The 10,091-nt window shown below is 53.5% G+C and overlaps 1 protein-coding gene across 4 annotated transcripts in view; it reads right to left on the reverse strand.

Moving 5' to 3' along the window:
* Positions 1 to 3,655, reverse strand: part of TFAP4 (transcription factor AP-4) — a 34,019-nt gene extending 30,364 nt beyond the window's left edge. For 3 of the 4 annotated variants that reach the window (XM_044233708.1, XM_044233710.1, XM_044233707.1), the window contains exons 1-2: positions 3,591 to 3,655; positions 82 to 185 (exon numbers count right to left, since the gene is read on the reverse strand). The gene's annotated coding sequence lies outside the window, so the exon portion shown is untranslated. The remainder of the gene's footprint in view (positions 1 to 81; positions 186 to 3,590) is intronic. The other variant, XM_044233709.1, reaches the window with a different exon arrangement.
* Between the last annotated feature and the right edge of the window lie 6,436 nt (positions 3,656 to 10,091).

Consider the following 10,091-nt stretch of genomic DNA (forward strand, 5'->3'; position numbering starts at 1 on the left):
GCTCTCAGCAAAGGCTGCAAGCTACTGCGGAGTCCAGCGACCCTTAATGCAGGATAGGCATGAGATGCTGCGAAAGCTGACCTTAAACATGCAGGAGAGGGGCGCCCATCTGGCTCAGTCAGTAGAGCATGCAACTCTTGATCTCAGGATCTTGAGTTCAAAGCCCACACTGGGCGTGGAACCTCCTTTAAAAAAAAAAAAAATAGTTAAAAAAAAAAAGAAAAAGTTAAACATGCAAGAAAGAGGTAGGGAGACCCTGAGGCTACATGCCCGGGGCACCCGAACTAACACCAACCGGCAACTCGGGTCAGTGAGCAGACAGACAGGAGGATACCTATCCTTTTATCAAGGAGAGCATAAAGAAGTCAGAGGTTCCTGGTGGGGAAGACTGGCTCCTGACCTGACTCCCTTAATGGCAGGCGCTCTGTTCCTCCATGAGGGTGTGCGGCCTCGGGACAGAGGCGCACAGAACCCACACCAGCAGGACCACCTTAGGGTGACAGGTATGAAGGGATTCCCTTCAAATCAGAGTCTATCGGGAAGAGCTGCAATGGGTTGGCCTAGGGGGGACATCGAGTTAGGCCCTAGAAAAATTAGCCTGGCACAGCCCAGAGGCTGAGCAAAAATACCAGGGATTCTCCCAAACAGAGATGGGCGTCCCCTCACTTCTGCCTCTTCTTCAGAGGGAATAGATGGCCTAAGGAGGGAAACTTAAGGAACACCTGTTTTCAGGGGCCACAGGCAGACAGGAAGAGGGTATAGACCGTAGAGGGCTGAGGAGGTGAACAGAACCACCGGCTGCTGGAGAAGCAGCTGAGAGGTCTCTGTGCCAAGAACTGGTTGAGGGGCAGCTCAGGACAGAACAAGGAGCTCAGAAGTAAGTGGGGGATGTAGGGCGGACTGCTCTTCTGGGAAACTTGGCAGCGGAGGGCTGGAGACAGGGCTATCGATGGAGACTCCATCATTTATTTTAAACAGGGGAGAAGCTCAGCTGATGACAGGGCTCCAAAGGAGACTGGAATGCGTTTAAATCCAGTCATGGAAAACAATTACACACACCAGGCTCTGTTCTGCTAGAAAGCTCCGGAAGGGGTTTCTCCTGGCTGCCTGGCTGGGAGGTCCAGCACAGTAGTTTTCCAGGTTGAGTTAGAGGACCACCTGTTAAACACGCAGACCCCTGGGCTCTGCCCCAGACTTGCTGGGCCAGCAAGCCCAGTGTGAGAGCCTGCTGGGGCTCTAAGACTTAGAATATTGCCAGAGAGGCAATGAGTCTGCAGGGAGGGAGGGACCAACTCAGTATGAAACAATGCTCAGAGAGTGACTGTTCACCAGCCCTGGCCCACAGGGCTTACTTGAGGGGACCGAATCTCCTCTCCTTCTGGCATGCTATCCACATAAGTCTCACGACCTGTCTCCCTCTACCTGTGCATCCCCATACTCATAGCCCACCTGGCCAGTGGCCATAGCTCCAGCCGTCCCCTTAGTTCAAGGCCAGGCTGTGCAGATGGGCTCGAGGTGCCCAGGGGGACTCATTTATCCTGTGGGCCCAGCTCCAAGACCAAAGCCCCAGTCTTCACAAGGAGGAAGTCCCTGGCTGGATGACCCTTCCAGGGGTCCTAAAATGCCTCTGGACTCACCTATACCAGTCCCGCCCTGAGGAAGAACTGACTGATTTGGCCTAGACCCAAAGTCCTGGGGAAAAGGCCCAAGGACTGTGTAATAGGGAAAAATGTTTACAGAAATAGCAGAAAGTGTCTCTGTCTCCTTTGGTCATCATCTCCACAGAGTATCTGTATGGGGGGGGGGGGTGTCTCCAAGCCAAATAAAAGTATATCCCCTCTGCTGGGATGAATCAACTCCCTGAGCCAAAGGGCTTGTGAGCTGGAACCGTTTGCACTTGGATCCCATCTCCTGCTACTTTACAGCTGTGCACTCTCAAGCAAACCACTTAACCTCTCTGAGCCTTTTTCTCTTCTATGAAATGCACCTCACAGTTAGTGCCCCCTGTGGTCCAGTGCCACCAGGACCTCTGATTGACTGCTGACCTGAGGCTTGAACACAGAAAGCTGGGTTCCACTCCTAATCTCAGAGCCACATTTCCTGCCACAGCCCAAAGGGCAAGACTGGGAGTTGTGTCAGGCAGAAGGGACGGATTGCACAAGATTCACCATCCCTGCCCCCACTGGAAACCCACAGGCCTTCTTAGGATTAGAGGCACAGGCAGATCTTCAGAGGAACACAAATACATTTCCCCCGTTCCCACAGCACAGAAGGAGTCAGCACAGCCAGCAGAACCCAGATTGGCAACCCTGAGGCCCCTTCCAACCCGTCTGGGCAGCAGCAGTCAGAGATCCCCTTGCCGGGGCAGACTTGTGAGGATTTTATGTGTATGTTTTAACTGCTCCGGGCTCACGGGGCTGCTGAGTGATTCTGCTAGTCCTGCAGTTGCACACAGCCTGCCTGCCTGCCTGGCACCGCCTTTGTTACTGCTTGGGAGCACTCAGCCATTCTGGGCTCCCCCCTCCCCCTACTCCCAGAAGCAGCAGGCTCTGGGCCTTCCGCCCTCCCTCCCTGAAGCCACTTGTACCTGCTCCAGAGCCTGGAGGGGTGACAAGTGCTTCCCAGACAATGAGAGGCTCCGGGGAGAACAGACATACTCAAAGGCTCCTGCTGCACCCTTGTTTTGTGCACTGAATTCAGGCTGGGGTTCAGGGCTCCTACTGCTGGGTATGCACTCCAGCAGGCTGCCTTTGGGACTGATTATTGGTAAAAAGGGCCCTGTCTGCCCATCCTTCATTCCAGGAGGTCAGTCACCCCCCGCCCCCCATACACACTTTCCCTTTAGTACTGTGGGAGGAAACTGAGGCCCAGGGTAGAGGACCTGTCTGGGGCAAGGTCACCCCACCCTGGGTCTTCTGGGTGTGTTTCAGGCAATGACATCAATCTTCTTGGGGTCCAATGCTGCATGACCTTGGTCAAGCTATTTAACCTCTCAGCCAATGGTACTGTCCAGTCTGCGTTGTCCGGAGGCTGGATGGAAATTATATGCATCAAGCACCTAGTACTTTGCCCGGTACCTGATCAATACCTGACCCATTACTATCATTACTCCATCCTTTTCATTCTCCCCTCCCTCCATTCCAGCCACCCCCCACCCTCCCCGCTTCAGGGGCCCGTCAAACCCCAGGCACCGGCTTGTTCCCAGGCTTTTCCTGAGGGACCCTCCCTAGCCGCCTAATAGACGCTCTTCATTTCCCCGGCTTTTGTCCTCGCCTTCACACTCTCCGACACCCCGGGCGGTCTACTGGTTCACCCCGCGGGCCTCTCTCGCTCTGGAACGTAAGCCCCCTGAGGGCAGGGCTTATGCGGCACTGTATGCCCTCCAGCCCCTCACCCCCGTGTGCGAGCGCTGGAGCGCGTGAAGGAGTCCCATCTAGGGAGACTGGCCCCGGGGCCGACCCTGTCCGGGGGGCAGCCAGGCCGACCCGGGGCTGGAGAAGGAGCGCGTGGGGTGTGGGGGACCGCCGGCCGTGGCTGGCGACTGGACGCGGGCTCCAGGGGGCGGCGCCGGGGACAAAGGGTGGCCCTACCTGTGCGGGGGGCGCGGGCACCTCCCCCAAGGTGGCTCCGGCGCGCGCCCGCGAGGTCACGTCCCGGGCGCGCCAGCCGGAAGGAGGCCCCGCGCGGGACGGGGGGCGGGGCGTCATCGGGTAGGGTACGCCCCCAGGGCGAGGGGCAGCGGCGGGGGGGCGGGGCCACTAGGCTGGGGCCGCCTCGCACTTCCGCTCGCCGGGGTCCTTTATTCATATTCATAAGGCGGGTGAGGGGCGGGGCCTGGATCCCCGCGATGCCCCGCCCCCGGGCCGCGGATCCCTCCCCGGCGGAGGCTCCGGCCCCAGTGGGGCGCCCCCGGCTTCCGCCTCCGGGAGGGAGTTTCCACTTGGTCACAACTCAAAAATGTGTCGCTCCCGCTCCTCCGCCCCCTCGTTTCTGCTCTGGGCGGGGGGTCTCCTCCCTCGGAAGGCAAGGGGGCGGAGCCAGGAGAGGGGCGGCTCCTCCTTCCTGTGACAGGTCCATTGGGATGCAGCAGACCCTTCGCTTTCTCCCTTCCTCCAATTTAGCGGAAGTAATAACAGTCATTTTAATTTAATTTAATTTATTTATTTGACAGAGAGAGACGGGGAGAGAGGGAACACAGGCAAGGGGAGTGGGAGAGGGAAAAGCAGGCTCCCCCCGCACCAGCAGGGAGCCCGATGCGGGTCTCGATCTCGATCCCAAGACCCCGGGATCATGACCTAAGCCCAAGGCAGACGCTTAACGGCTTAGCCAGCCAGGCACCCCAATAATACTCCTTTTTAAAACAAAATAATGGTTCTATTTTTTTTTATTTATTTGACAGACAGAGATCACAAGCAGGCGGAGAGGTGGGCAGAGAGAGAGGAGGAACCAGGCTCCCTGCTGAGCAGAGCGCCCGATGCGGGACTCGATTCCAGGACCCTGAGATCATGACCTGAGCCGAAGGCAGTGGCTTAACCCACTGAGCCACCCAGGCGCCCTAATGGTTCTATTTTATTGACCGCTTATTCTGTGCCAGGCACTGTGCCTTTTATACCAACTACCTCTTTCAATCCTCTCAACGGTCCCACTGAAGTTAAGTACAACATTTATCAGGCCCAGAAGCTCAGGAAAGTTGAGTGACGGAGGTACCCATTATCACACTGCTAGCCTTGAGCTTTTTCAGAAAGGTTGGTACCAATGGGTTGGGGGAGGGGTCAGGAGCTGTGCCCCTGCTCCCCCGCCCCCCCACTGTCTTTTAGGAAACAGGCTTACCTAAGGCCCTCCTAGCTGGCTGGGAGTGGCTGAGGGATGTATCAGAATATCCCATTTGAGGGAAAGCTACCACTGGGGGAAAGCAAAGCATGAAGGCAGGACAGGCTACACATTTGCCTGGCCCAGTGCAAAAAGAAAATGTGAGGCCCTGTGTTCCAAAATGATTAAGAATTTGAAGAAGGCAGGGCGCCTGGGTGGCTCAGTGGGTTAAAGCCTCTGCCTTCGGCTCATGTCATGGTCTCAGGGTCCTGGGATCGAGGGCCCCCCACTGCCCGCCCTGCCCACCCCCCCGCCTGCTTGTGCTCTCTCTCTCTGTCAAATAAATAAATAAAATCTATTTAAAAAAAAAAAAAGGAATTTCAAGAAGGTGATGACAACATTCAGCCAAGCCTAGGCCCTGCTTAAGTACCAGGCTTGTGTGACTATACAGGTGAACGTGCATGAAACCACCTGATGAAGGGGCTCAGGGGCTCTTCTAGGTCCTGAGAAACCAACAGGGACATCCCCACCTCCAATGTCACCTCACCCCCCAACCCGCCCCACCCTGGGAGCCTCACCTCCATGCTGACATCCAGGGCTCAGCTCCAGAGTTACAAAAGCTGAGCATTTCAGGTTCTCTAGCACTGGATTCCTGGGGGGTCGGGTGAGTCCTATGGGGAGAGCATGTCCTGAACCTGAATGACTCAGCTGGCCCTTGGATATTCTCAGCGCTGGCCACGTGGACAGGTAGGCTGGCTCTCACTTGCCAGGCCCAGCGCAGGATTCAGTTCTGACTTGATGCCCTCCTTCCCCGCTGGAGCAGGGAGTGAGGGAGCAGCCAGGGCTGCTTGCCAGAATAAACACCCCACCCAGAGTCAGCCCCAGCCCTACAGGCACAGCAAGCCAGAGCCAACGGGAGAGAGCTCACCAGGCCCCAGCTCAAGGTTAATAAGTCACCCTGATCTCACTCTCTCTGTCACTCCATCCTTGTTCCTGGGCCCCCACTCACAGTGGGTTGCAGGTTTCCTTAATAACAATAGCTACTATTTGTTCCATTCTTTCGAAGCCCTCCTGTGCTCTCTGCACTGAGGCTCACACAAATACATAATAAACATGATGATCACCATTTCACAGATAGGGACACTAAGGCATGTAGAGATCCCATTGCTTGGCTAAGGTCAAGGGCTGGAGTGTGGGGATTACTGCTCTTCCTCCATCCCGGTTCCCGTTGTCTCTCCTACATCTGCACTGTAGGTCATTGGGCTCACTTTATGCTGTCTTGTATTATTTACTCTCAGCGCCTTGAATAGATTAAGGCTCTGGAAAGACAGTAACTGTGCTTATACCACTGAGTTTCTCTGGACCCAGCCTTGTGCGTTGACAAGTCATTTACTAAGCGTCTATATTGTGCAGGACGCCCTCCTTGCAATGTGCATGTGTGTGAATGAGGGACTTGTGCCCTCTCTGAGTGATAACAGAGGAGGGGTCCCCACCAGACCGAGAGATTTCCTTGAAGACACGGATGGCAGTGCCTAGCCCAGTGCACACAGTAGGCCCTCAGTAAATGTTGATGAACAAACACACAATAGAAGCTTAATAAATATCTGTTGAATGAATGGGAACCTAGGAGATGTTTAATAAGTGTTTATTGCTGGGGCGCCTGGGTGGCTCTGTCAGTTAAGCAACTGCCTTCAGCTCATGTCAAGATGGAAGGGTACTGGGATCAAGCCCCACATCAGGCTCCCTGCTCAGCAGGGAGTCTGCTTCTTTCTCTCCCTCTGTAGATGCCCCTGCTTGTGCTCTCTCTCTGTCAAATAAATAAATAAAATCTTAAAAAATAAAGATGTAAAATCTATATAAATAAATAAATAAATGTCTATTGTTGAAGGTTTAGGAGAACCAGATTGAGCCCCCCAAATGTATCTGTCAGCAAATCTTAGCTTGGGCTGCTATTAACAAAATACCACAGACTGGGTAGCTTAAACAACACACATTAATTCTTACAGTTCTGGAGGCTGAAGTCCAAGTTCAAAGTGCTGGCTGATTCTGTTCCTGGTGAGGACTCTCTTCCTTGCTTGCAGATGGCTGCATTCTTGCCATGTCCTCACATGGCTGGAGGCAGGGAAGTTCTGAGCTCTTTATCTTCTTATAAGGGCACTGATGCCATCATGGAGACCCCACTGTCATGACCTCATTTAAGCCCAATTAGCTACGAAAGGGCTCATATACAAATAGTATAACATTGGGAAGGGGTGGTTAGGGCTTCAACATATGACTATGGGGGGACAAACATTCATAACAGATATATTTATGCAGTGATATTTATGAAATATTTACTATGTGACAGGCCCTGGGCAGGACTGGGCAGGACCCTGGAGGGGGTGTGATAAACTGTCTTGTGTCCTACTCTTTGGGGAACTTGGGAACTTACAGTCTTGTAGGTGAGACCTTCCATAACACAAGAGAGGGGAGCAGGTACCAAAGTGTGGGAGCTGAGAGTAAGGACTCTTAGAGGGAGGAAACCCAGGGTAATGGTAGGAAGGAAGACATCCCTCCTTACCTACCTTTCACTAAGAAGGAGGAAGCCAAGCTTGGCCTGCCTGCTATGCTGCCTCCCAGAAATGCACAACGCAAAAAAAAAAAAAAAAAAAACAAACCTTTGGAGCCTGGCGCTCTCAGATGTCCTGAACCCCCACCCCAGTGGGTTATAACACAAACTTTGGAATCAGATCAATTGAGACTGCAATCTGGCTTACGCCTCTCACTAGCTTCTAAGACCTTGGCCAAGTTACTTCTCTGTGCCTCAGTTTCCTTCTCTGTAAAAGAGGAATAATAATAGGACTCACCCTCAGGGTTATTGTGAATATAATAAAAGTACAGCATCCGGGGGTGCCTGGCTGGCTCACTTGGTGGAGTATGTGACTCTTGATCTCCAGGTGGTGAGTTCAAGCCCCATCGTGGGCATGGAGCCTACTTTAAAAAAAAAAAAAAAAAAGAGGGACGCCTGGGTGGCTCAGTTGGTTAAGCAGCTGCCTTCGGCTCAGGTCATGATCCCAGCATCTTGGGATGGAGTCCCATGGGCTCCTTGCTCAGCAGGGAGCCTGCTTCTCCCTCTGCCTCTGCCTGCCATTCTGTCTGCCTGTGCTCGCTCTCTCCCCCTCTCTCTCTCTGATAAATAAATAAAATCTTTAAAAAAAAGAAAGAAAGAAAGAAAGAAAACAAATTCTAGTATAAAGAACTGGTCTGGCTGAGAACTGTGGGTTTCTGGTTGGGTCAACTCCAGCAAGATTATATAGTTCCTCACTCTTGCTAGATTTACAAAAGCTAAATTTAGGGGTTTATCTGCAGCTAAGGGAGTCCACCTGGGTCCTGGAATTGTGGACACCAGGTAGTGATGGCTAGTATGTGTTAAGAATGTACTTCATTTGGGGTACCTGGGTAGCTCAGTCCCTTAAGCATCTGACGTCAGCTCAGGTCTGGATCTCCAGATCCTGGGATCAAGCCCCCTCCTCCCCCTCAGGTAGGGTTTCCTGCTCAGCAGCACACACCGCCCCCCTTACCCTGCTCAGTGGCGAGTCTGCTTTTCCCTCTCCCTGCGCCTTGCCCTCTGCTCCTCCTGCTTGTGCTCTCTGTCTCTCTCAAATAAATAAATAAAATCTTTTTTTAAAAAGAATGTATCTCATTTCATCTTCACAACAACCTTAGAAAGGAGATACTAGTCATCATCCCAAGGTGGGAATCCCAACACAGAGTTCTCACCTGGGAGCAACCTGCTGGTCCTTGAAAACAAGGGTGTGAAGAAAAACAATGAGAAACGCCCTCCAACTGTAAAGGTTTCTTTCTCCCCCCGACCTTTTTTTTAAGATTTTATTTATTCATTTGACACAGAGAGATCACAAGTAGGCAAAGAAGCAGGCAGAGAGAGAGGGCAAAAAGCAAGCTCCCTTCTGAGCAGAGAGCCCGATTTGGGGCTCTATCCCAGGACCTGAGATCATGATCCGAAGGCAGAAGCTTAACCACTGAGCCACCGAGGCAGCCCTGTAAAGCTTTCTTATGGTCCAGTGTCCCTCATGGCACGGAGATTGTTGGACTTAGCTGGTTACTGATTTCAGGTCCGACTGGACTGATTGTAAGACCCACGAGGGCGAGGGCAGCTGGGGTTGTTCGCTCTGGTCTCCACTGTCGCGCACTGCCTGGCACCCTGCAGGCACGCCATAAGCACTATTAACAGATAAAAGTGGCCCCTTGCACACCATTTTTCAGTATACCTAGATTCCCCCAGGGCTGGAGGCGGACCTACGGAGGTTTAACAACGCTCTGCCTCCAGCCACAGGGCCGCGCTTGCAGGCTGAATCGTCGAGATTCCAGAAGCCGGGAGGGGGCGCTCTGCGGCCCTCAACCCCCGCCCCGCCCCACACACCGCCCGGACCAGGAGAGTTGGCCCTTAGCAGCCCCCTCCTAGAAGGTGCTAGGTTCCAAAGCTGGCCTGCCCCAGGCCCATCTGCCGGCTAATGTTTAACCTGGTCTCACTCCACATTATCCGCAGGAGGGAAGTCGGGGCGGGGTGGGGGCAGGAGAGGTCACCTCCAAATCGCTCCTTTCCAAACCTACATGTCTTTCGTGTATCGCCCAACAAGTTCATGAGCACCTACTCTGGTGTATTCATGTAAGTCATGAGTACCTAGTATGTGGCTATTCATTCCACCATCATAAGCACCAACCATGTATCCATTTGCCCAAAATATAATAAGCATCTACTGTGCGTCCATGCAACAATTTAAGAGCAGGAGTTCTGTGTCCATTTATGCAACATGTACATTGGCTTAACAGGTAATGAGCACCTGTCCTGTGTCCGTCGTGCAATGCCTTGAGCACCTACTATGTGCCAAGAACTGTGCCAGGAGACCCACCGGCCTCTGCTCTGCCAGGGACAGCGGCATCAAATGCACACAAGAGGACAAAGTTACACGGGGAGTCAGATGCCTCACCTACAAGAAGATGCTTTTCCTCTCCTGGACTCAAGGCCAACCGTGAGGCGGCAGGGCTGGCCAATAGCTGGAGGACTGTTTTTGAACCAAGATTGCGACCCGACAGCAGAGCAGCGAGAAGATAACTGGGCAGGGGCTCCAGACTGGCCCAAAACAAGACACACTCAAGAACACGAGTCCGGGATAAGCTTCAGAAAAAGACAGTTTATGCGGGTGCTGGGCTTTAGCTCGCGCGGGCATCCACTCCTTCCACCTCCTAACCTTGGGCGCCGCGCCGGGAGCGGAGGGTCCGGG

This window comes from Neovison vison, chromosome 14 (genome assembly GCF_020171115.1).
Source record: "Neovison vison isolate M4711 chromosome 14, ASM_NN_V1, whole genome shotgun sequence".
Taxonomy (NCBI): Eukaryota; Metazoa; Chordata; class Mammalia; order Carnivora; family Mustelidae; genus Neogale; species Neogale vison.